At 28.3% G+C, this 26791-nt stretch overlaps 2 protein-coding genes across 2 annotated transcripts in view; one reads left to right on the forward strand and one right to left on the reverse strand.

The window, feature by feature from the left end:
- LOC143197460 (uncharacterized) overlaps nt 1-26791 on the reverse strand; it is a 342542-nt gene that overhangs the window by 279159 nt on the left and 36592 nt on the right. The window lies entirely within an intron of this gene.
- LOC143197467 (uncharacterized) overlaps nt 587-26791 on the forward strand; it is a 105477-nt gene continuing 79272 nt past the window's right edge. Inside the window, exon 1 of the mRNA XM_076405995.1 lies at nt 587-823. The gene's annotated coding sequence lies outside the window, so the exon portion shown is untranslated. The remainder of the gene's footprint in view (nt 824-26791) is intronic.

A 26791-nucleotide genomic window follows, 5' to 3' on the forward strand; every position in this document is an offset into this window, starting at 1 on the left:
AGAAAAGTTCTAAACATTGTTTGCTTATAAATAATGTAATTTCGTTACTTTTTTGGTAAATCGGTAATTAATGGTTTGTTATAAGACTTCGTTGCTTTTATTTTTGCTTGAAACTACTCTATCGATGATATGATTGTGCAAGTCAAAGGATAAATTAATGGGGACAAGGATTAGAGATGTGCTAATTGTTAGATCAGAAACGAAATGGGCGGTGTGGTTTGGCTATTATGTAAAAACAAGTTTTGATGCGTTGGGAATGAAGAGGGTCGGACTCAGAAGGTCAGTAGGTCCAAAAGCTGGCCTCTCCGGAGAGGGAGGATAAAGCCGATCTTGACTAATACAATAATGAGGAATGATACGGGTCTCCGAAGGAATTGCAGGAATGGTGTAATTGAGGTTCGCCACGTACAGAACCAGCCGCTCAGTCTGTAATTAATGAGCGGCGAATGCGTGAGGGCGCGCACTGCTCACTCTCCTCCTCCACCTCCTCCTCCTCCTCCACCACCACCACCTCCACGTCCCGACGGCCATCGGCTGGAAAGTTTGCTTTCCGGGGGTAAGTGCAGCGCTTCTTCTGCTCGCGGCGACTCCTGCTGCGGCTGCCGCACGATCCTGCTCGCTCCCGTCTTCGAGTGGAAGTGGGAATACGCGTTCTGCCATTCGCGATCTGGTGCCGCTAGACGGCGGAACTCCATACACCGCGCTCCGTGAAAACATCGCACACCGTGTTTATTTTCAGTGTTGTTGTGGTGTGTCGTGGTGCTACACTTGAACTCTGTTTCTATCGCACGGAAGATCTCGTTATGTAAACATTAACTTTCAGGTAAATACCGTTCCCTATCGTGTCTTTTTTAACTTTTTTCCTCGTCATTTTACTCTATTATTTCACGTTCGTTTATTTATTTATCTTGCCTCTATGTACCGCATCTACCCTCTTAAGGTTTAAATAACCATACGTAGAAGCTTACTCAAACACAAAGAAGAAAAATATTGCTCACTTTCCTTTACAACGACCAATACGCCGGGGACCTTTTTTTAATATGAAATGTTCGACGCACAAAACGTATAAATACATATGTCTGAGAAATATATTTACTGGGACAGGCATTTAATAAAACGATCTCTCACTTCCTTCCATATTTACAAACGCCAAAAAAAAATATTTCTCACAGCTCGTAAAACATATATAAAAATAAATCACAACACAGAAAAAATGTTTTATCAAGCATTATATTAATATAATCTATAGTTTTTCGTTATGACGACTTCAAAAGACTCTTAACAATTTAAATAACAAAATTCTACTTGAGAAAAGTATCTCTAAAATTATTATAAAAGTTTGAAACTAAATAAATAATCGAAATTATTACTTTTGAACTTCGTTAACCTTTTAAACTTGATATAAATACAAACTGCAAACTATTTGTGACTACACTTTAAAACGTATCTATTCTAACTAATCATTTTATAAGATTAAATTATAGTTTATGTTATAACAACTTCAAAAGACTCGTTTTACAATTTAAAAAAAAACACATATTTCTTGAGGAAATTTCTAAATAATTACAATTATGTGGGAAGTAAATAAAGTTCATAGAACATTTTTTTAAATAAATAATTCTGAATTTCACTAAACTTTTTTAAATTTTTATTTGAAGACTTCTTTAAACTTAATATAAATAAAAACTGCAAACAATTTGTGACAATAATACTTTAAAAAGTATCAATTCTAACTTACTATTTTATAGGATTAAATGATAGTTTTTTGTTATAACAAATTTAAAAGACCTTTAAAAATTAAAAAAAAACTTCTTGATGAAATTTCTCAGAGTACTTCTAAAATTATTAATACATGAAAAGTTTCAAAATGAAATAAATAACCGAAATTTTACGGAAGGTAAATAAAGTTCATAAAACATTTTTTAAATAAATAATTCTGAATTTCATTAAACTTTTTTTTACTTTTATTTAAAAAATTATTTGAACTTAACATAAATAAAAACTGCAAACTATTTGTGTATATACTTTAAATAGTATCAATTCTAACCTGTAATTTTATAGGATCAAATGATTTTTTTGTTTTTTGTTATAATAACTTAAAAACACTCAAAAAATTATTTTTTAAAATACTTCCTGTTCATAGAACAGATTTTTTATAAACGTTTTAGTTTTTATTGCAAAATTCGTTGAAACTTAACGTAAATAAATACTGGAAACCGAATTTATTATTTTATAGGATTAAGTTATAATTTTTTGTTGTAGTTCAGTTTATATTGATTAAATAATCTTATTAGATGGTATTATAACTTCAAAGACCCTGAAGAAAAACACATTTCTTGGCGAAATTTCTCAAAGTGCCCCTAAAATTATTAATTCATAAACAGTTCTCATTAATAACTAAACAAGTTTTAAACTATAATAAGTATCCGAAACTATACGAGGTAAAGAAAGTTGCTAGAAGTATTTTTATACAAAAAATGTGTATTCACTATGGTTTTTTTTAATAAATAATTCTCAATTTTTGTTATAGGAGTAAATATTTTTTGTAGAACTGTGAGTAAAATTATTTGACTGATTGTCAGTCTTGTCAGGCGTTTGCGTGTATTTTAATCAGCGTTATAACTGTTAAACAATTTAAACTAATGGATACGTTTGATGGTCGTGACATTTTCTACAAAAAACATTCATGATTGCATTTTCGATATTCTTCATATTTGTTGTTTGATTTAGAAAATCATTCTACAATCTGTTCCTACTAATCTAAGTTAATAATTTAATGGTCTATTTCCTACGTCTATAAAGTACCTTTAGAAATTTATGATGATGGTCAAGGAGGCCAGTCCAATGGCCAGGAGGGCCACAAATTTTGAAGGCAATGGCAAAAACTACAGATGTCTATCGATATTGTGACAGAATTGAATGACGTATTGTTGTAAACAAGCGATAGCGAGTTACACATGCAAAATCATCCTCCTGTATGACAACGCTTAGGAAATTCTATCGTCCTAGAGTACAAACCAGACATAGCCCTCCTGATTATCAATAACACAGGTCAATCTAGCATGGCTTGACTGCTATATGGCTTCGAAATACTGAAGAAGTGTCAAAATGAGTCCAAGACTCTATCTTTGTCAAACCAACATCGTTCCTTATACACGTTTTGCCGGAAGGATGCGAAAAAATTATGGAAAATATGTATTATACCAATTTTTCTCAACAAAAGCCTGTTTGAAAATTATTAAAACACGCAAGCACTAATACAAATAATAATGTTAAGGATCCATATAAAAATCAAGCGATAGATAGTTGTTGCGATATACTGACTACCAAGTTACCGTTACCACTAAGCACAAAAGCAAAAGATGACCCAACATAATGACCAACAGTTTTCGTTAAAACACTATATTAATAAATTCTATGTTGAATGAAAATGTACATGAAAAGAAGTATGAACATTGTTAAAGCTATTTTAATAGTTATACATATAAATTACTTTTAAAGGATATACAACAGATAATGTCACTTTTCAGTATGTGTCATTTCACCAAGTATGAACAAAACATGTTTTCGGTGTCTTGAAAAATCTGAATTTGTACCGAGTAAATCACATTTTTTTAAATTTGAAGAAGAAGACAGTTGAGGGTCATTGAATGCTGTATAAAACTAATGACAAGCATGATCCATCTATTTCAACATGGAAATACAGCTTTCGATGTTTTAAAAGTGGTAATTTTGACACTGAAGCTAAAAACCATTCTGAGCAGGCAATAAAATTTTAGACGATGATTTTTGAAGACACTACTCGATGATGATCCACATAAAATGCAAGAAAATATACAGAATTGTTGGAAGTATATCCATAACGAACAAAACGCTTCAAAATCAACAGCATCGCCAAATATCAACAACTCCAAGCTAATACTATGTATTTGACGGGATCAGCCTGGTGTAATATACTATGATCTGCTAAAACCTAATGAAGCAATGAATGGGGATAGCTATAGATTGCAATTGATATGTTTGAGCCGAGCGCTGTGCGAATAACGGCCGGAATACAAGTCAAAACGCAACAGTGTTGTTTTCCAGCATAACAACACTCGACCACATGTTATAAAACCGCTGAAAACATACTTGTAAACATCTAAATGAGAAGTGCTTCCTACCCACCGTACTCTCCAGACTTTTCCCCCTCTGATTATTGCTTATTCTGATTATGAAGATAGCAAAAAGTGGTTAGGCTCGTGAATGGCTTCAAAAGATCATTGATTTTTCACAAAAATATGTATCTTAATAAATAATTCTTAATTTCCTCTAAAACTTGGTTGTTCTTCTTTTTGCTCGAAAACATTCGAAGAATTATGAACTATCCATCGAAACAGAATGAAAACGAAAAAAAAACTTTTTTATAATTACCTCGCCAAAGTGAACTTCTTGTTCGTTTTATTTATATTACAAAAGAAACTGAAACTTCGACTTTTGGGTAAAGTTTGTTCAAGTTTCAATAAATCCATTCCGAGGCAAATCGCGGGTTGAAGAGGGAAAAGGAATTTTTTGAAAAAAGACGAAAGAACATACTGGCCTCACCCATTATTCCAAACCCTAATATTTTTGCATATTAATTATTTTTTTCGTAAACCGGTTCCATAATTCAGGCGGGATTTTAATAACAGAAACCCTTCGTCAAAATCCTGGGTCTCTTTAAAGTCCGCTCTCTATCGATTGGACTTAAAAAGCCCTTAAAAAGCTTAAGGAACTTTGATATAATTATTCCGGCTATTAAGATTGACGATAATAGAAGAATGACACACGGTATATAGTCAGAATTAATTTGTGACAACATTGTGTATATTCTCGATGTCGTGAAACTACTATGTTAAGTTCTGGCAAATCCACAATCTTAGAAAAAATTAAATTAACTATCCGGAACATAATAAAAGAAGAAAGAAGTCAGATGACGTCCTTAAATAATAGAATAATGGTGAGATAAAGGAGAAATGACGAACATTTTATATCATTAAAAACTACTAAAAGCGGAAATTATTCGTCAAATCGTAAAAAGATGGAAATTTATTATGTTATTATTATAGGAAAAATGACACATAAAAACCTAATTACTTCAGCAGTAAAGAGAAAATGATAATAATAACACACTACTAAAATACGAATTAATTTTGATTGATTCACAGTATACAACCACTAATTCCCAGGAACAACGAGCCCATTCACCCTATTAACCAGACCTTGTCCTTCTTTAACTATTTCTTGAGACCGATTTATGAAGATGACTGGATAACTTTAAAGATCTGTCTGGTGATACTATGCTTGCTATTGGATACAATAGCGAAGAAGCAACCACAAAACTACAACACGAATTCACCTGCAACAAAACTGTTCATATACCAATAATTAAAATAATACTATTATCTCATACAGTAAAGTGTTTTAGGTCGTTATTAAGTATTACAATGGATAACCCAAGTAAAGATAAAGCATGGATGAGGATAAATAGGAATATATAAATATGGAAAAAGTTATTGAGCTCAGAACAAGCTAATATGACGGTAACATACCGATTTTACGGTGGGAAAAACTGTAAAACCATCTGTTTTAACAACAGACTATCTCTTTTCGAAATATAAGCAAATATTGGTGAAAGATAATTTTTCAAGAAAAACATGGATGTTGCTGTAACTTTTAAAACATTGAGTAAAATTTTACATACAATATGTTATTTTAATTATTGTAAGTCTCTTTGGACCAATGTTAGAATTAAAAGTCTAAAAATGGCCAAAAATCGCTAATTTTCCTGAGTATACATATAGAAAAAGTGTCAAAATATTATTGAGCTCAGAACAAGATAATATGACGGTAACATACCGATTTTACGGTGAGGAAAACTGCAAAACCATCTGTTTTAACAACAAACTATCTCTTTTCGAAAGATAAGCAAATATTTGTGAAAGATAAAGTTTCAAGAAAAACATGAATGTTGCTGTAACTTTTAAAATATTCAGTATATTAAAATAATTAGTTCACCATCAAATTTGACGTAAAATTTTACATATAATATGTTATTTTCATTATTGTAAGTCACTTTGAACCGAAGTTACAGTTAAAAGTCTAAAAATGCTAAAAATCGCAACTTTTTCTTAGTATATATATGGAAAAAATGTCAAAAAATTCTTGATCTTAGAACAAGCTAATATAAAGGTAACATACCTATTTCAAGTCGAGAAAAACTGTAAAACTATCTAATTTCACCACAGGCTATATCTTCCCGAAATATAATCAAATATTTGTGAAAAATAAAGTTTCAAGAAAAACATGAATGTTGCTGTAACTTTTAAAATATTCAGTATATTAAAATAATTTGTTCACCATCAAATTTGACGTAAAATTTTACATAAAATATGTTATTTTTATTATTGTAAGTCACTTTGAACCGAAGTTACAGTTAAAAGTCTAAAGATGCCCAAAAATCGCAAATTTTTCTTAGTATATATATATATGGAAAAAATGTCAAAATATTCTTGATCTTAGAACAAGCTAATATGAAGGTAACATATCTATTTTAAGTTGAGAAAAATTGTAAAACTATCTAATTTCACCACAGGCTATATCTTCCCGAAATATAATCAAATATTTGTGAAAAATAAAGTTTCAAGAAAAACATTAATGTTGCTCTAAATTTTAAAATATTCAGTATATTAAAAGAATTATTTCACCATCAAATTTGACGTAAAATTTTACATATAATATGTTATTTTCATTATTGTAAGTGACTTTGAACCGAAGTTACAGTTAAAAGTCTAAAAATTCCCAAAAATCGCAAATTTTTCTTAGTATATATATGGAAAAAATGTCAAAATATTCTTGATCTTAGAACAAGCTAATATGAAGGCAACATATCTATTTTAAGTTGAGAAAAACTGTAAAACTATCTAATTTCACCACAGGCTATATCTTCCCGAAATATAATCAAATATTTGTGAAAAATAAAGTTTCAAGAAAAACATGAATGTTGCTGTAACTTTTAAAATATTCAGTATATTAAAATAATTAGTTCACCATCAAATTTGACGTAAAATTTTACATATAATATGTTATTTTCATTATTGTAAGTCACTTTGAACCGAAGTTATAGTTAAAAGTCTAAAAATGGCCAAAAATCGCTAATTTTTCTTAGTATATATATGGAGAAAATGTCAAAATATTATTGATCTTAGAACAAGCTAATATGAAGGTAACATACCTATTTTAAGTTGAGAAAAACTGTAAAACTATCTAATTTCACCACAGGCAATATCTTCCCGAAATATAATCAAATATTTGTGAAAGATTCAAGTCATTCAAAAATTTCAAGAAAAACATGAATGTTGCTGTAACTTTCAAAATATTGAGTATATTAAAATAATTAGTTCAGCATCAAGTCTTACGTAAAATTTTTACATATAATATGTTATTTTCATTATTGTAAGTCTCTTTGGACCGAAGTTAGAAATAAAAGTCTAACAATGGCCAAAAATCGCATATTTTCATTTCCATATAAGGAAAAAGTGTCAAAATATTTTTGACCTCAGAACAAGCTTAGATGATAGTAACAGATACCTATTTTACGGCGAGAAAAACTGTAAAACCATCTAATTTAACCTAATCTAGGTGATTTGACAAATGTTCCAATCAAACTAGAACAAAAAAAAATTGCTACCCTACCGGGGATTGAATCATCGACCTTCGTGTGTGAGTTCAACGCTCTAACCTTTACACTATGAAAACAATTGTTCACAATATTTCTACGACGCCTCATACGATAGAGTTAAAGCAAACTAACTGACTTTTACATTGAACTACTTCCAATTTTTGGTCACAGCAGCTATGCAATAACAATATACTCAAATATCTAATTCTATCTTTCTATTTTTCTATCTAATTGGTTTAGTTAAAAAATAGGTCAAAAATGTGTACGTGCCTTTGAAATTTGAACGTTTCCCTCGATTTCCCCCCCCTTCCCCTCATCAGATCCAGACTTGGTTCCAATGGGACCACTTCGGAGCTGCACTCTTTCGAATAAAAATAGAACTTTGATAAACGGTCCATAATTGACGGAGAAATCGGCAAACATACATTAAAAAAAATATGTACAGCCGAACATAGTACCTTCTCTTTTTTCGTCGGTTAAAAAAAAGGAAATTTCATATTTCAGATGTTTGAAAATGTGGTGATTTATTGATGGATAGTACTTCAGCACCAATAGTACAAATATAGAAAAGAGTACGAAGTAGTGAAAGATATGAATAGATGATAATGAAGAATGAAGTGAATGAAAGTAATGAATAATGAATATTGGTTGAGAATTAGCTATGTCTTGGTGATGATGATAATAAAATACAAACAACCGTTAGAATTAAATCACAACTTTGATATAAAAAAAAACAGAATTCCAAATAATCTTGTTCAAATATTATTATTTTTATTATGACTGTTTTGGTACTTCAGCACCAATAGTACAAATATAGAAGAGAGTACGAAGTAGTGAAAGATATGAATAGATGATAATGAAGAATGAAGTGAATGAAAGTAATGAATAATGAATATTGTTTGAGAATTAGCTATGTCTTGGTGATGATGATGATAATAAAATACAAACAACCGTTAGAATTAAATCACAGCTTTGATATCAAAAAAAAAACAGAATTCCAAATAATCTTGTTCAAATATTATTATTTTTATTATGACTGTTTTCGTACTTCCGCACCAATAGTACAAATATAGAAGAGAGTACGAAGTAGTGAAAGATATGAATAGATGATAATGAAGAATGAAGTGAATGAAAGTAATGAATAATGAATATTGTTTGAGAATTAGCTATGTCTTGGTGATGATGATGATAATAAAATACAAACAACCGTTAGAATTAAATCACAACTTTGATATAAAAAAAAACAGAATTCCAAATAATCTTGTTCAAATATTATTATTTTTATTATGACTGTTTTGGTACTTCAGCACCAATAGTACAAATATAGAAGAGAGTACGAAGTAGTGAAAGATATGAATAGATGATAATGAAGAATGAAGTGAATGAAAGTAATGAATAATGAATATTGGTTGAGAATTAGCTATGTCTTGGTGATGATGATAATAAAATACAAACAACCGTTAGAATTAAATCACAACTTTGATATAAAAAAAAACAGAATTCCAAATAATCTTGTTCAAATATTATTATTTTTATTATGACTGTTTTGGTACTTCAGCACCAATAGTACAAATATAGAAGAGAGTACGAAGTAGTGAAAGATATGAATAGATGATAATGAAGAATGAAGTGAATGAAAGTAATGAATAATGAATATTGGTTGAGAATTAGCTATGTCTTGGTGATGATGATGATAATAAAATACAAACAACCGTTAGAATTAAATCACAACTTTGATATAAAAAAAAACAGAATTCCAAATAATCTTGTTCAAATATTATTATTTTTATTATGACTGTTTTGGTACTTCAGCACCAATAGTACAAATATAGAAGAGAGTACGAAGTAGTGAAAGATATGAATAGATGATAATGAAGAATGAAGTGAATGAAAGTAATGAATAATGAATATTGTTTGAGAATTAGCTATGTCTTGGTGATGATGATGATAATAAAATACAAACAACCGTTAGAATTAAATCACAACTTTGATATAAAAAAAAACAGAATTCCAAATAATCTTGTTCAAATATTATTATTTTTATTATGACTGTTTTGGTACTTCAGCACCAATAGTACAAATATAGAAGAGAGTACGAAGTAGTGAAAGATATGAATAGATGATAATGAAGAATGAAGTGAATGAAAGTAATGAATAATGAATATTGGTTGAGAATTAGCTATGTCTTGGTGATGATGATGATAATAAAATACAAACAACCGTTAGAATTAAATCACAACTTTGATATAAAAAAAAACAGAATTCCAAATAATCTTGTTCAAATATTATTATTTTTATTATGACTGTTTTGGTACTTCAGCACCAATAGTACAAATATAGAAGAGAGTACGAAGTAGTGAAAGATATGAATAGATGATAATGAAGAATGAAGTGAATGAAAGTAATGAATAATGAATATTGGTTGAGAATTAGCTATGTCTTGGTGATGATGATGATAATAAAATACAAACAACCGTTAGAATTAAATCACAACTTTGATATAAAAAAAAACAGAATTCCAAATAATCTTGTTCAAATATTATTATTTTTATTATGACTGTTTTGGTACTTCAGCACCAATAGTACAAATATAGAAGAGAGTACGAAGTAGTGAAAGATATGAATAGATGATAATGAAGAATGAAGTGAATGAAAGTAATGAATAATGAATATTGGTTGAGAATTAGCTATGTCTTGGTGATGATGATGATAATAAAATACAAACAACCGTTAGAATTAAATCACAACTTTGATATAAAAAAAAACAGAATTCCAAATAATCTTGTTCAAATATTATTATTTTTATTATGACTGTTTTGGTACTTCAGCACCAATAGTACAAATATAGAAGAGAGTACGAAGTAGTGAAAGATATGAATAGATGATAATGAAGAATGAAGTGAATGAAAGTAATGAATAATGAATATTGGTTGAGAATTAGCTATGTCTTGGTGATGATGATGATAATAAAATACAAACAACCGTTAGAATTAAATCACAACTTTGATATAAAAAAAAAACAGAATTCCAAATAATCTTGTTCAAATATTATTATTTTTATTATGACTGTTTTGGTACTTCAGCACCAATAGTACAAATATAGAAGAGAGTACGAAGTAGTGAAAGATATGAATAGATGATAATGAAGAATGAAGTGAATGAAAGTAATGAATAATGAATATTGGTTGAGAATTAGCTATGTCTTGGTGATGATGATGATAATAAAATACAAACAACCGTTAGAATTAAATCACAACTTTGATATAAAAAAAAACAGAATTCCAAATAATCTTGTTCAAATATTATTATTTTTATTATGACTGTTTTGGTACTTCAGCACCAATAGTACAAATATAGAAGAGAGTACGAAGTAGTGAAAGATATGAATAGATGATAATGAAGAATGAAGTGAATGAAAGTAATGAATAATGAATATTGGTTGAGAATTAGCTATGTCTTGGTGATGATGATGATAATAAAATACAAACAACCGTTAGAATTAAATCACAACTTTGATATAAAAAAAAACAGAATTCCAAATAATCTTGTTCAAATATTATTATTTTTATTATGACTGTTTTGGTACTTCAGCACCAATAGTACAAATATAGAAGAGAGTACGAAGTAGTGAAAGATATGAATAGATGATAATGAAGAATGAAGTGAATGAAAGTAATGAATAATGAATATTGGTTGAGAATTAGCTATGTCTTGGTGATGATGATGATAATAAAATACAAACAACCGTTAGAATTAAATCACAACTTTGATATAAAAAAAAACAGAATTCCAAATAATCTTGTTCAAATATTATTATTTTTATTATGACTGTTTTGGTACTTCAGCACCAATAGTACAAATATAGAAGAGAGTACGAAGTAGTGAAAGATATGAATAGATGATAATGAAGAATGAAGTGAATGAAAGTAATGAATAATGAATATTGGTTGAGAATTAGCTATGTCTTGGTGATGATGATGATAATAAAATACAAACAACCGTTAGAATTAAATCACAACTTTGATATAAAAAAAAACAGAATTCCAAATAATCTTGTTCAAATATTATTATTTTTATTATGACTGTTTTGGTACTTCAGCACCAATAGTACAAATATAGAAGAGAGTACGAAGTAGTGAAAGATATGAATAGATGATAATGAAGAATGAAGTGAATGAAAGTAATGAATAATGAATATTGTTTGAGAATTAGCTATGTCTTGGTGATGATGATGATAATAAAATACAAACAACCGTTAGAATTAAATCACAGCTTTGATATAAAAAAAAACAGAATTCCAAATAATCTTGTTCAAATATTATTATTTTTATTATGACTGTTTTGGTACTTCAGCACCAATAGTACAAATATAGAAGAGAGTACGAAATAGTGAAAGACATGAATAGAAGAAAATGAAGAATGAAGTGAATGAAAGTAATGAATAATGAATATTGGTTGAGAATTAGCTATGTCTTGGTGATGATGATAATAAAATACAAACAACCGTTAGAATTAAATCACAGCTTTGATATAAAAAAAAACAGAATTCCAAATAATCTTGTTCAAATATTATTATTTTTATTATGACTGTTTTCGTACTTCAGCACCAATAGTACAAATATAGAAGAGAGTACGAAGTAGTGAAAGATATGAATAGATGATAATGAAGAATGAAGTGAATGAAAGTAATGAATAATGAATATTGGTTGAGAATTAGCTATGTCTTGGTGATGATGATGATAATAAAATACAAACAACCGTTAGAATTAAATCACAGCTTTGATATAAAAAAAAACAGAATTCCAAATAATCTTGTTCAAATATTATTATTTTTATTATGACTGTTTTGGTACTTCAGCACCAATAGTACAAATATAGAAGAGAGTACGAAATAGTGAAAGACATGAATAGAAGAAAATGAAGAATGAAGTGAATGAAAGTAATGAATAATGAATATTGTTTGAGAATTAGCTATGTCTTGGTGATGATGATGATAATAAAATACAAACAACCGTTAGAATTAAATCACAGCTTTGATATAAAAAAAAACAGAATTCCAAATAATCTTGTTCAAATATTATTATTTTTATTATGACTGTTTTGGTACTTCAGCACCAATAGTACAAATATAGAAGAGAGTACGAAGTAGTGAAAGATATGAATAGATGATAATGAAGAATGAAGTGAATGAAAGTAATGAATAATGAATATTGTTTGAGAATTAGCTATGTCTTGGTGATGATGATGATAATAAAATACAAACAACCGTTAGAATTAAATCACAGCTTTGATATAAAAAAAAACAGAATTCCAAATAATCTTGTTCAAATATTATTATTTTTATTATGACTGTTTTGGTACTTCAGCACCAATAGTACAAATATAGAAGAGAGTACGAAGTAGTGAAAGATATGAATAGATGATAATGAAGAATGAAGTGAATGAAAGTAATGAATAATGAATATTGGTTGAGAATTAGCTATGTCTTGGTGATGATGATAATAAAATACAAACAACCGTTAGAATTAAATCACAACTTTGATATAAAAAAAAACAGAATTCCAAATAATCTTGTTCAAATATTATTATTTTTATTATGACTGTTTTGGTACTTCAGCACCAATAGTACAAATATAGAAGAGAGTACGAAGTAGTGAAAGATATGAATAGATGATAATGAAGAATGAAGTGAATGAAAGTAATGAATAATGAATATTGGTTGAGAATTAGCTATGTCTTGGTGATGATGATAATAAAATACAAACAACCGTTAGAATTAAATCACATCTTTGATATAAAAAAAAAACAGAATTCCAAATAATCTTGTTCAAATATTATTATTTTTATTATGACTGTTTTCGTACTTCAGCACCAATAGTACAAATATAGAAGAGAGTACGAAGTAGTGAAAGATATGAATAGATGATAATGAAGAATGAAGTGAATGAAAGTAATGAATAATGAATATTGGTTGAGAATTAGCTATGTCTTGGTGATGATGATGATAATAAAATACAAACAACCGTTAGAATTAAATCACAACTTTGATATAAAAAAAAACAGAATTCCAAATAATCTTGTTCAAATATTATTATTTTTATTATGACTGTTTTGGTACTTCAGCACCAATAGTACAAATATAGAAGAGAGTACGAAGTAGTGAAAGATATGAATAGATGATAATGAAGAATGAAGTGAATGAAAGTAATGAATAATGAATATTGGTTGAGAATTAGCTATGTCTTGGTGATGATGATGATAATAAAATACAAACAACCGTTAGAATTAAATCACAGCTTTGATATAAAAAAAAAACAGAATTCCAAATAATCTTGTTCAAATATTATTATTTTTATTATGACTGTTTTCGTACTTCCGCACCAATAGTACAAATATAGAAGAGAGTACGAAGTAGTGAAAGATATGAATAGATGATAATGAAGAATGAAGTGAATGAAAGTAATGAATAATGAATATTGGTTGAGAATTAGCTATGTCTTGGTGATGATGATAATAAAATACAAACAACCGTTAGAATTAAATCACAACTTTGATATAAAAAAAAACAGAATTCCAAATAATCTTGTTCAAATATTATTATTTTTATTATGACTGTTTTGGTACTTCAGCACCAATAGTACAAATATAGAAGAGAGTACGAAGTAGTGAAAGATATGAATAGATGATAATGAAGAATGAAGTGAATGAAAGTAATGAATAATGAATATTGGTTGAGAATTAGCTATGTCTTGGTGATGATGATGATAATAAAATACAAACAACCGTTAGAATTAAATCACAGCTTTGATATCAAAAAAAAAAACAGAATTCCAAATAATCTTGTTCAAATATTATTATTTTTATTATGACTGTTTTGGTACTTCAGCACCAATAGTACAAATATAGAAGAGAGTACGAAATAGTGAAAGACATGAATAGAAGAAAATGAAGAATGAAGTGAATGAAAGTAATGAATAATGAATATTGGTTGAGAATTAGCTATGTCTTGGTGATGATGATGATAATAAAATACAAACAACCGTTAGAATTAAATCACAGCTTTGATATAAAAAAAAAACAGAATTCCAAATAATCTTGTTCAAATATTATTATTTTTATTATGACTGTTTTGGTACTTCAGCACCAATAGTACAAATATAGAAGAGAGTACGAAATAGTGAAAGACATGAATAGAAGAAAATGAAGAATGAAGTGAATGAAAGTAATGAATAATGAATATTGGTTGAGAATTAGCTATGTCTTGGTGATGATGATGATAATAAAATACAAACAACCGTTAGAATTAAATCACAGCTTTGATATAAAAAAAAAACAGAATTCCAAATAATCTTGTTCAAATATTATTATTTTTATTATGACTGTTTTGGTACTTCAGCACCAATAGTACAAATATAGAAGAGAGTACGAAATAGTGAAAGACATGAATAGAAGAAAATGAAGAATGAAGTGAATGAAAGTAATGAATAATGAATATTGGTTGAGAATTAGCTATGTCTTGGTGATGATGATAATAAAATACAAACAACCGTTAGAATTAAATCACATCTTTGATATAAAAAAAAAACAGAATTCCAAATAATCTTGTTCAAATATTATTATTTTTATTATGACTGTTTTGGTACTTCAGCACCAATAGTACAAATATAGAAGAGAGTACGAAATAGTGAAAGACATGAATAGAAGAAAATGAAGAATGAAGTGAATGAAAGTAATGAATAATGAATATTGGTTGAGAATTAGCTATGTCTTGGTGATGATGATAATAAAATACAAACAACCGTTAGAATTAAATCACAGCTTTGATATAAAAAAAAAACAGAATTCCAAATAATCTTGTTCAAATATTATTATTTTTATTATGACTGTTTTGGTACTTCAGCACCAATAGTACAAATATAGAAGAGAGTACGAAATAGTGAAAGACATGAATAGAAGAAAATGAAGAATGAAGTGAATGAAAGTAATGAATAATGAATATTGGTTGAGAATTAGCTATGTCTTGGTGATGATGATGATAATAAAATACAAACAACCGTTAGAATTAAATCACAGCTTTGATATAAAAAAAAAACAGAATTCCAAATAATCTTGTTCAAATATTATTATTTTTATTATGACTGTTTTGGTACTTCAGCACCAATAGTACAAATATAGAAGAGAGTACGAAATAGTGAAAGACATGAATAGAAGAAAATGAAGAATGAAGTGAATGAAAGTAATGAATAATGAATATTGGTTGAGAATTAGCTATGTCTTGGTGATGATGATGATAATAAAATACAAACAACCGTTAGAATTAAATCACAGCTTTGATATAAAAAAAAAACAGAATTCCAAATAATCTTGTTCAAATATTATTATTTTTATTATGACTGTTTTGGTACTTCAGCACCAATAGTACAAATATAGAAGAGAGTACGAAATAGTGAAAGACATGAATAGAAGAAAATGAAGAATGAAGTGAATGAAAGTAATGAATAATGAATATTGGTTGAGAATTAGCTATGTCTTGGTGATGATGATGATAATAAAATACAAACAACCGTTAGAATTAAATCACAGCTTTGATATAAAAAAAAAACAGAATTCCAAATAATCTTGTTCAAATATTATTATTTTTATTATGACTGTTTTGGTACTTCAGCACCAATAGTACAAATATAGAAGAGAGTACGAAATAGTGAAAGACATGAATAGAAGAAAATGAAGAATGAAGTGAATGAAAGTAATGAATAATGAATATTGGTTGAGAATTAGCTATGTCTTGGTGATGATGATGATAATAAAATACAAACAACCGTTAGAATTAAATCACAGCTTTGATATAAAAAAAAAACAGAATTCCAAATAATCTTGTTCAAATATTATTATTTTTATTATGACTGTTTTGGTACTTCAGCACCAATAGTACAAATATAGAAGAGAGTACGAAATAGTGAAAGACATGAATAGAAGAAAATGAAGAATGAAGTGAATGAAAGTAATGAATAATGAATATTGGTTGAGAATTAGCTATGTCTTGGTGATGATGATGATAATAAAATACAAACAACCGTTAGAATTAAATCACAGCTTTGATATAAAAAAAAACAGAATTCCAAATAATCTTGTTCAAATATTATTATTTTTATTATGACTGTTTTGGTACTTCAGCACCAATAGTACAAATATAGAAGAGAGTACGAAATAGTGAAAGACATGAATAGAAGAAAATGAAGAATGAAGTGAATGAAAGTAATGAATAATGAATATTGGTTGAGAATTAGCTATGTCTTGGTGATGATGATAATAAAATACAAACAACCGTTAGAATTAAATCACAGCTTTGATATAAAAAAAAAACAGAATTCCAAATAATCTTGTTCAAATATTATTATTTTTATTATGACTGTTTTGGTACTTCAGCACCAATAGTACAAATATAGAAGAGAGTACGAAATAGTGAAAGACATGAATAGAAGAAAATGAAGAATGAAGTGAATGAAAGTAATGAATAATGAATATTGGTTGAGAATTAGCTATGTCTTGGTGATGATGATGATAATAAAATACAAACAACCGTTAGAATTAAATCACAGCTTTGATATAAAAAAAAAACAGAATTCCAAATAATCTTGTTCAAATATTATTATTTTTATTATGACTGTTTTGGTACTTCAGCACCAATAGTACAAATATAGAAGAGAGTACGAAATAGTGAAAGACATGAATAGAAGAAAATGAAGAATGAAGTGAATGAAAGTAATGAATAATGAATATTGGTTGAGAATTAGCTATGTCTTGGTGATGATGATGATAATAAAATACAAACAACCGTTAGAATTAAATCACAGCTTTGATATAAAAAAAAAACAGAATTCCAAATAATCTTGTTCAAATATTATTATTTTTATTATGACTGTTTTGGTACTTCAGCACCAATAGTACAAATATAGAAGAGAGTACGAAATAGTGAAAGACATGAATAGAAGAAAATGAAGAATGAAGTGAATGAAAGTAATGAATAATGAATATTGGTTGAGAATTAGCTATGTCTTGGTGATGATGATGATAATAAAATACAAACAACCGTTAGAATTAAATCACAGCTTTGATATAAAAAAAAAACAGAATTCCAAATAATCTTGTTCAAATATTATTATTTTTATTATGACTGTTTTGGTACTTCAGCACCAATAGTACAAATATAGAAGAGAGTACGAAATAGTGAAAGACATGAATAGAAGAAAATGAAGAATGAAGTGAATGAAAGTAATGAATAATGAATATTGGTTGAGAATTAGCTATGTCTTGGTGATGATGATAATAAAATACAAACAACCGTTAGAATTAAATCACATCTTTGATATAAAAAAAAAACAGAATTCCAAATAATCTTGTTCAAATATTATTATTTTTATTATGACTGTTTTCGTACTTCAGCACCAATAGTACAAATATAGAAGAGAGTACGAAATAGTGAAAGACATGAATAGAAGAAAATGAAGAATGAAGTGAATGAAAGTAATGAATAATGAATATTGGTTGAGAATTAGCTATGTCTTGCTGATGATGATAATAAAATACAAACAACCGTTAGAATTAAATCACATCTTTGATATAAAAAAAAAACAGAATTCCAAATAATCTTGTTCAAATATTATTATTTTTATTATGACTGTTTTCGTACTTCAGCACCAATAGTACAAATATAGAAGAGAGTACGAAGTAGTGAAAGATATGAATAGATGATAATGAAGAATGAAGTGAATGAAAGTAATGAATAATGAATATTGGTTGAGAATTAGCTATGTCTTGGTGATGATGATAATAAAATACAAACAACCGTTAGAATTAAATCACAACTTTAATATAAAAAAAAAACAGAATTCCAAATAATCTTGTTCAAATATTATTATTTTTATTATGACTGTTTTGGTACTTCAGCACCAATAGTACAAATATAGAAGAGAGTACGAAATAGTGAAAGACATGAATAGATGATAATGAAGAATGAAGTGAATGAAAGTAATGAATAATGAATATTGGTTGAGAATTAGCTATGTCTTGCTGATGATGATAATAAAATACAAACAACCGTTAGAATTAAATCACATCTTTGATATAAAAAAAAAAACAGAATTCCAAATAATCTTGTTCAAATATTATTATTTTTATTATGACTGTTTTGGTACTTCAGCACCAATAGTACAAATATAGAAGAGAGTACGAAGTAGTGAAAGATATGAATAGATGATAATGAAGAATGAAGTGAATGAAAGTAATGAATAATGAATATTGGTTGAGAATTAGCTATGTCTTGCTGATGATGATAATAAAATACAAACAACCGTTAGAATTAAATCACAACTTTAATATAAAAAAAAAACAGAATTCCAAATAATCTTGTTCAAATATTATTATTTTTATTATGACTGTTTTCGTACTTCCGCACCAATAGTACAAATATAGAAGAGAGTACGAAGTAGTGAAAGATATGAATAGATGATAATGAAGAATGAAGTGAATGAAAGTAATGAATAATGAATATTGTTTGAGAATTAGCTATGTCTTGGTGATGATGATGATAATAAAATACAAACAACCGTTAGAATTAAATCACAGCTTTGATATCAAAAAAAAAACAGAATTCCAAATAATCTTGTTCAAATATTATTATTTTTATTATGACTGTTTTGGTACTTCAGCACCAATAGTACAAATATAGAAGAGAGTACGAAATAGTGAAAGACATGAATAGAAGAAAATGAAGAATGAAGTGAATGAAAGTAATGAATAATGAATATTGGTTGAGAATTAGCTATGTCTTGCTGATGATGATAATAAAATACAAACAACCGTTAGAATTAAATCACAGCTTTGATATAAAAAAAAAACAGAATTCCAAATAATCTTGTTCAAATATTATTATTTTTATTATGACTGTTTTGGTACTTCAGCACCAATAGTACAAATATAGAAGAGAGTACGAAATAGTGAAAGACATGAATAGAAGAAAATGAAGAATGAAGTGAATGAAAGTAATGAATAATGAATATTGGTTGAGAATTAGCTATGTCTTGGTGATGATGATAATAAAATACAAACAACCGTTAGAATTAAATCACAGCTTTGATATAAAAAAAAAACAGAATTCCAAATAATCTTGTTCAAATATTATTATTTTTATTATGACTGTTTTGGTACTTCAGCACCAATAGTACAAATATAGAAGAGAGTACGAAATAGTGAAAGACATGAATAGAAGAAAATGAAGAATGAAGTGAATGAAAGTAATGAATAATGAATATTGGTTGAGAATTAGCTATGTCTTGGTGATGATGATAATAAAATACAAACAACCGTTAGAATTAAATCACATCTTTGATATAAAAAAAAAACAGAATTCCAAATAATCTTGTTCAAATATTATTATTTTTATTATGACTGTTTTCGTACTTCAGCACCAATAGTACAAATATAGAAGAGAGTACGAAATAGTGAAAGACATGAATAGAAGAAAATGAAGAATGAAGTGAATGAAAGTAATGAATAATGAATATTGGTTGAGAATTAGCTATGTCTTGCTGATGATGATAATAAAATACAAACAACCGTTAGAATTAAATCACATCTTTGATATAAAAAAAAAACAGAATTCCAAATAATCTTGTTCAAATATTATTATTTTTATTATGACTGTTTTCGTACTTCAGCACCAATAGTACAAATATAGAAGAGAGTACGAAGTAGTGAAAGATATGAATAGATGATAATGAAGAATGAAGTGAATGAAAGTAATGAATAATGAATATTGGTTGAGAATTAGCTATGTCTTGCTGATGATGATAATAAAATACAAACAACCGTTAGAATTAAATCACAGCTTTGATATAAAAAAAAACAGAATTCCAAATAATCTTGTTCAAATATTATTATTTTTATTATGACTGTTTTGGTACTTCAGCACCAATAGTACAAATATAGAAGAGAGTACGAAATAGTGAAAGACATGAATAGAAGAAAATGAAGAATGAAGTGAATGAAAGTAATGAATAATGAATATTGGTTGAGAATTAGCTATGTCTTGGTGATGATGATGATAATAAAATACAAACAACCGTTAGAATTAAATCACATCTTTGATATAAAAAAAAAACAGAATTCCAAATAATCTTGTTCAAATATTATTATTTTTATTATGACTGTTTTCGTACTTCAGCACCAATAGTACAAATATAGAAGAGAGTACGAAGTAGTGAAAGATATGAATAGATGATAATGAAGAATGAAGTGAATGAAAGTAATGAATAATGAATATTGGTTGAGAATTAGCTATGTCTTGCTGATGATGATAATAAAATACAAACAACCGTTAGAATTAAATCACAGCTTTGATATAAAAAAAAAACAGAATTCCAAATAATCTTGTTCAAATATTATTATTTTTATTATGACTGTTTTGGTACTTCAGCACCAATAGTACAAATATAGAAGAGAGTACGAAATAGTGAAAGACATGAATAGAAGAAAATGAAGAATGAAGTGAATGAAAGTAATGAATAATGAATATTGGTTGAGAATTAGCTATGTCTTGGTGATGATGATGATAATAAAATACAAACAACCGTTAGAATTAAATCACATCTTTGATATAAAAAAAAAACAGAATTCCAAATAATCTTGTTCAAATATTATTATTTTTATTATGACTGTTTTCGTACTTCAGCACCAATAGTACAAATATAGAAGAGAGTACGAAGTAGTGAAAGATATGAATAGATGATAATGAAGAATGAAGTGAATGAAAGTAATGAATAATGAATATTGGTTGAGAATTAGCTATGTCTTGGTGATGATGATAATAAAATACAAACAACCGTTAGAATTAAATCACAACTTTAATATAAAAAAAAAACAGAATTCCAAATAATCTTGTTCAAATATTATTATTTTTATTATGACTGTTTTGGTACTTCAGCACCAATAGTACAAATATAGAAGAGAGTACGAAATAGTGAAAGACATGAATAGAAGAAAATGAAGAATGAAGTGAATGAAAGTAATGAATAATGAATATTGGTTGAGAATTAGCTATGTCTTGGTGATGATGATGATAATAAAATACAAACAACCGTTAGAATTAAATCACAGCTTTGATATCAAAAAAAAAAAACAGAATTCCAAATAATCTTGTTCAAATATTATTATTTTTATTATGACTGATAAAAATATAGGCAATATAAGAAAACCACAAGTCGATTAACCGTCAATCTTGTATTTTAAGTGATTTTATGTTGTACCCTACGATAAACCTTTATATGATCTGATAGTAGTAAACCTTCCGTAACAATGTATATATTTTTATAGGCCCATATCTTGTATAGTATAAGAGTCATCACTTTTATAGATATTACAATGTATGTAACTAAACAGATGTATACACAAAATATTTTCGAACGAACATCAATCTCCTGCTTCCTCTTATTTTATTTTATAAGTTGTCTCTACATGGATATTTAAAACAAATTATTTATAGGTTTCAGTCTATTTTTATATAATTAATTTTTTTATAATAATATAGGTTGGTTTGTTTCACAAGCATCTTTTGAAACTAGCTTTATATCATTGAAAAAGTTTTACAGAGCTCGAAACGAAGGATGGGGCAAGATCCGGGCTATATGGTGGACGAATCAAAGCTCTGCGGCCAATCCCTCTCAATTTTTGCCCAGTCGATTCAAATCAGTAAGAAAACTATAGTTTGTGATGTTTACCTTCTTGTCAATAACTTCGACACCATCTGTTTATTAGAGTCATAAACCTAATGCAGTAAATAATGCTTAATTAATAGCAAACGCCGCTATAGGTGTGAAGTTTATATTCGAAACGGTCCATACATCGTAAAATCCTGAAATAATAGTATACGAGGTGTGTTCATAACGCAATGAGAATTGCTAGAGTCAGATTTATTTTTAAAAAATCTTATCAATTGTTGAATGTTTGTTAATAAATCTAAACTGAAGTGTTGATATTAGGTATTTTCACTCTAAAATTGATGTTGTTTTGACAGGCATATCTGGAAAGTATCTATAAAACTTTCAGTTATATTGGCTGTCTATTTTTTAATTTCCTTGGCACTGTTCGTGATTTTTTGTTGTTTAAAATCAATATACCAAGGAATTTGTAGAAAATATTAATACAAAAATGGTATAAAGTGCTAAAAACTCTTATAAATGTAAAATATTACTTTCGGTGAACTTGCTATGGGTAAAAACAGGGTTTAAGAGTATAAATATAAGTATTTTCGCTCACACTTCATCTGTTTTTACCCGACAGACATAGCCTCGTGCTATTTTTTCTTTTAAGAGTCTTATAATTATATTTTTCGAACAGACCTCGTATATTATGAAATTTTTAATTTAAACCAACCGAAGCATGAAGTGAAAATAACATTGACTCGCTCTGTATAAAATTAGAGCCCTAATAATAAAGACGCCATAATTTAAATCACTTTTAATATTTGGAAACAAACCCCTTATTTCAATTTAGAAGTTCGGCATAAATTTCCTTCCAGAGATTATTCCGTAAAGCCCCTCCATGAAACTGTTCAAGACGTAAGTTGGTTTTTAATAGATCCTATATAACCAATAAGCTAATAAAGACTTAGACGTCTAATGCGATCCGAACACAAAAAAAAGAACAACCTAATGAAGGGGAAAGTTTAAAAATAACCCTAATAGAGCTCCTCTAGCCGAATCAACAACATTCTCTCTATGTCAAAAACCGAAATAAACTTCTACTTTTTAATGTTCGCCTATAAATTTTCGTCTGACTGTAGACATTCTTCTGATTCGTTCGAAAATATTTTATCGCAAATTCGATGCTAATTAAATTTTATTTGCCTTATGTTAATATTTTACTACAAGATAAACGGATAAGAATAACAAGGGGGTGGAAAAAAGTCGATTTTCATAAATAACAGTTCTCGTTATATTATACGGAGGGTTAAGTTTAATTTTAACTTTTATACGCTATTAGATGTTAGTTCAATTTACAAATGGATTTAATTAGTTTTATTTAACGTCTCGACATTGTCAATGTGGTTAAAACATTTGAATTTCTAAACATATGGTGCTAAATGGGATAATGTAAACGTTGTTACATAAATATCAGTATCAAATTAAGATAACTCCGCCAACTAGGTAGAGAGGGAATAGATAATACAATGTTATTTAACTTAACACACACGCGTACAACTTTGTTTCTGTCGTTTTCTTATACGAGGTGTTTTCAACAAGTCCAGATATAATGATTGTTTACTTTTTTATCAGCTGTTGAGATAGATAACTAGTACATTGATATTGTTGGTAATTTTTCAGTTGATATAGATAACGAATCAAATAATTCCGACACTTTTCTATAGTAAGTGTATCCAAAGAGTTCACCAAATTGTCTATAAACAATTGTTTCCGTTTTTGTCATCTGTTGAGATAATAACTAGTACATTGATATTGTTGGTAATTTTTCAGTTGATATAGATAACGAATCAAATAATTCCGACACTTTTCTATAGTAAGTGTATCCAAAGAGTTCACCAAATTGTCTATAAATAATTGTTTCCGTTTTTGTCATCTGTTGAGATAATAACTAGTACATTGGTATTGTTGGTAATTTTTCGGTTGATATAGATAACGGATCAAATAATTCCGACACTTTTCTATACTAAGTGTATCCAAAGAGTTCACCAAATTGTCTATAAATAATTGTTTCCGTTTTTGTCATCTGTTGAGATAATAACTAGTACATTGGTATTGTTGGTAATTTTTCAGTTGATATAGATAACGGATCAAATAATTCCGACACTTTTCTATACTAAGTGTATCCAAAGAGTTCACTAAATTGTCTATAAATAATTGTTTCCGTTTTTGTCATCTGTTGAGATAATAACTAGTACATTGGTATTGTTGGTAATTTTTCAGTTGATATAGATAACGGATCAAATAATTCCGACACACCAGTAATACTGAGTAAGAGACGCAAAGTCTTCCTCTTGCACGAAAACATAAGAGTTTTGAAGGATAGACTGTTACAGTTCGAATGGGAGATTACGCCAAACTCAGTATACTGACCAGACCTAGTACCTTCTCAGTATAACATGTCCAGATCGATGTAGAATCTCCATTTTGCCATTAAGATGAAAAAAATATAGAAAATTGTTTGGTTAATACATATTGTACTAATGTTTCTCAATAAATTCCTTTTTAAAATGAAAAAATTATCAAGTTATATGCAGGGACCTAATAACCGTAAATCGTCATTTTATCATTAAGCGACAAATCTTATTGAAATTGTATATATTTATATAAGTGAACGAAAATGTTTTATATAATCTGAAACTGAAAGGAATGAAAAATATGTTTATATTTCCCTAAGCTGGAATATTTTACTGTTGCAAATGTCTGGAGAAAACTTACAAAAGATATCGCATATTTTAAGTATGTTCCTGAAATGTCTGTTGGCAAATACAGGCAAAAAATGTTGCCTCCTTGTACGGTTTAATGCCTTTTGTGTAGAATAATGAACAGAGAATATCTCATAGACATAAAAATGTCTGAAACTATATCTATTGGGCGCATTTAGCCTTTGACAGAAACTAATATCCCTTTTACATTTAATCGGACAGAAATATATTTCCTCAATACGTTTAAAAGGCTTTTGGGCAGTCGATATTTTAGTTAGCAATTGGTAAATTGTCATCTTTCACTGGTCGATGTTTTTTCAACGAAAAATACATTTTTCGTCGTTAATAACCGCATAAATTTCCCGACCAACTTTCATTTGAATGTCAATATATCCGAATAAATCGATACAATGCCATTCTCACTTTTCATTTTTCGACTTTGTCATCGAACAGTATGTAGACTAGTTTTTTTGCCAATTCGTGTTGTTTTGTTTTGAATAAAATCGACGGGAATTCCAATACACATCAAATAAAAACAATACAGGTCATACGAGGGACATAATTTATATTTTCGTCGTGTATAAGTCCCTTTCGCACTTCTTGAGCATTTTGAAATCCTATTCCAGCCATGCTGAATCGGTCTAAACAGTTAGTAATCAGAAGGTGCTATTTCGAGTGAGTACGCTGGGTATGGCAAAACTTCTCAATCGAACTGTAATAGTGCACACTTTGTCATGCAAGAGGATGCATGTGTGGTGAAAAGAGGAAATGTGTCCACCATATTCACAGAAAGACTTTATGGTCATGAATATTCGGTATCAGTATTAATATGACCGACTCCTGAACAAACCCATATTTTTTGCGCTTGGGATTCTAGTGGTAGATCCAGTTTTCACTTGCAGCCACAATACCTCCCAAAAAGACCTATATTTTGACGCTTTTTTAACAGTTTCTTACGTTGATTCGAATTTTCACCTTTCTAACGACATATAGTCCAAAATAATGGAAGTTACAGCGCCATCTATTGCAAAAATAACAGATTTCTTTTTTTTAGAGTTAGTGTTTTAATTAACTAATTTTCTATCACAAAATCATTATTCTAATTCTTCTTAAATTCGCGAAATGAGTGATACCAGTGTAGGGATAAACTTCTGAAACCAAAACTCGTAAAAAATAAACGTTATTGATGACAAAACTTATTGAACAACCTGTTAATTTGGATTAAATATTGTTGTATTTAAAAATTGGTTAAATTGTCAAGGCTAACAGTAATTTCCTTTTATAGTCCACAAGAAATGGGATCATAAAAATCGTATACATTGTTAGTATAAAACTTTATCGTAAATTCGGCGAATAAAAATCACTTAAAACACAAGAACGGCAATTAATCCTTCAAGCGAAGGTTATTTTTAACGAAGAACTAGGTTAGGAAACACAAATAAAAAAAAACGCGTCCTATTTAAAATTCAAATGTAATTTTATCAGCTCTAACGTATTTTCTCCGCTGATTACTATAAATATAGTGGTTGGAAGTCACGAGAGGATGCTCTAATTAGTACTTGACAAGTACGGATTTATTGGCTACAAGTCTAGCATTGTCCTAGAGACTTTACAAAACTTTGGAAGAAGAC

Source organism: Rhynchophorus ferrugineus, unplaced genomic scaffold (genome assembly GCF_030347505.1).
Source record: "Rhynchophorus ferrugineus isolate W39M unplaced genomic scaffold, kcgeb_rfMv2 rfM5, whole genome shotgun sequence".
NCBI classification, from domain to species: domain Eukaryota; kingdom Metazoa; phylum Arthropoda; class Insecta; order Coleoptera; family Curculionidae; genus Rhynchophorus; species Rhynchophorus ferrugineus.